The following is a 2,218-nucleotide window of genomic DNA, read 5'->3' as shown; positions in this document are numbered from 1 at the left end:
AAAGGAGAGGTCAGCCCCCAAGGTGGCTGGTCCACTCTTAACTCTTGATGTTAACAAACACACCCAGTGTTTCTATGGCATTCTTTCTGCAGCATTTTCTTTATTTCAAACCACAGGTCTGCTTGGAGGTTTATGCAGCAAGTGGCTAATAAATAAAATCAGAGACTCTGAATAGTGTCATCACATTAAGAGACAATTGCTTGGATTCTCTCATTAGGCAAAGAGCTTGCATCTTTGGAATCCATGAGCTGGTATCATTTATGGGATACCTGAGATGTACCTTGCTCCTTTTAACATTGCCATGCTACTCACTATAAAAAAAGGGTAGACTACAGAAGAAAACTAAGGTCACCACTTTCCAAAGATTGAGTTGTAACCCACCCACTGACTTCATCACCACTCTCTTCCATGTAGAGTAATGAATTTCTCTTTCCTCAGCATTGATCTTGGATTCAAATCACTCCATTGTGACCGCTGACAAATCTTCAGTTTTTAGGACTCCAAACTCCAGCTCCTTCTGCAGCCCCTGCCACCATGACAGCTCCCAGGGCAGTTGTTTTGGGCATCCAGGGCTTTACTACTGGGCTATACAAAATGTCTCATTGTAGCTGCATAAGGATTTTGTTGGTGGTCATTCCTCCATCTGTCTGCAAATGACTGAGTGGAATTCCACAGTCATGCGCAACCAAAATCTCCCAGGTTTGGAAACAAACAGCTTCTAATGCAGCAAAAGCAATAGGGCATTTATTGGTGAGCTGAGTGAGCCCACAGATGACCCCTCTCACACTACGCTCCCTGAAAATGTAACGATGAAATAGCAGCCATAAGAAGTACCTACTTCTTTAGCAAGTTTTTCAATTTCCTCTGAGGTCTTTATAATTCCAAGATTATCTCTTAGCCAATGAATAACAGCACCAGCTGTAGCTACAGAGCCTTTCAGTGTGTAGTACACCGGTTTGTCTCTGCCAAGCTTGTAAGCCACTCTGGTCAGAAGGCCGTGTTCAGAAAACACATTCTTATGGCTTGTATTACATATTAAGAAACAGCTTGCTCCATACGTGTTTTTGGCTTCTCGGTCCTGGAAACACATTGGTCCCACCAATGCAGCAGACTGGTCCCCCAAACACCCAGTTATTGACACACCTTCCATGGCCCCAGCTTTCATTAGGCCATAGATCTCAGAGGGACTCCAGACATTTGGAAGAGTTTTCACTGGAATTTCAAAAAGTTCGCAGAGCTCTTTATCCCATTTCAGAGAATGAATGTTGAAAAGCATTGTCCTACTTGTATTTGTTACACCCGTGCAATGGACACCTCCATTGGCCCCACCTGTCAAACTCCAAATAAGCCGTGAATCAATGGTCCGGAAAAGAGCTCTATTTCCTTCAACAGCCTTTCGAACTCTTCTCAATTGTCAAGGAGCCAACAAAGTTTCACTGCACTGAAGTAAGTGCTAAGTGGAAGGCCTGTCTTGGACTTGACAAACTTATTATTTCCTGGAATTCCTTTATTAAGATTCTCAACAGTAGAGTGGATTCTTAGATCAAGCCACACCACAGCATTGTAGAGAAGCTCTCCAGTTAACTTGTCCCAGACTACAGTGGTTTCCATCTGATTACTAACACCAGTAGCCTTTATGTTGGAAATATCAATATTGAGCTGTCCAAATTTCTCACATGTTTTCTCTATACACCCATAGACAGACTGCAGAATTTCCTTAGGGTCTTGTTCCACCCATCCTTCTCTTGGAAACTCTCATTTTATTTCCACTTGATTATGACTAAGTAGTTTGGCTGTTTTTGAATTGAAAACCAAACAGCACTTTGAGCTTGTGCCCTGGTCTCCTGCCCCCACCGGTTGCCCCAAAACTGCTTTCTTCACGGCTGCCATTAAACCAGCTTGGGGTCAGCAGTCTATTGCGGTCCATTTACCAGGTGACCGGGGGGCAGGGGGTTGGACTCCAGACCGGAAGGCTAGGTGGCGTGCAACTGTAGAACCCCAATAATTTCAAGGTTTGTAAGAGAATGAAAAAGCAACATTTTTAAAATAGCATTTTTCTGTGATGGTATTTTAAGTTCCATCAACAATTACAACCATTACAACATTTGACATTTCTACCTATATTACCTGTTTCATACTTCCTACATACATCTCATGGCACTTATTAATCACCGTTTCAAGTTTTCTAAATAAAAAAAAATGCCATTATATAATAAGT

At 42.4% G+C, this 2,218-nt stretch overlaps 1 pseudogene; it reads right to left on the bottom strand.

Moving 5' to 3' along the window:
• Nucleotides 1-258: 258 nt before the first annotated feature.
• LOC113259727 (glycerol kinase-like) lies at nucleotides 259-1,890 on the bottom strand (annotated as a pseudogene).
• Between the last annotated feature and the right edge of the window lie 328 nt (nucleotides 1,891-2,218).

The sequence above is a fragment of the Ursus arctos genome, unplaced genomic scaffold (genome assembly GCF_023065955.2).
Source record: "Ursus arctos isolate Adak ecotype North America unplaced genomic scaffold, UrsArc2.0 scaffold_22, whole genome shotgun sequence".
In the NCBI taxonomy this organism is placed as follows: Eukaryota; Metazoa; Chordata; class Mammalia; order Carnivora; family Ursidae; genus Ursus; species Ursus arctos.
This window is presented reverse-complemented; position numbering and strand designations above follow the sequence as displayed.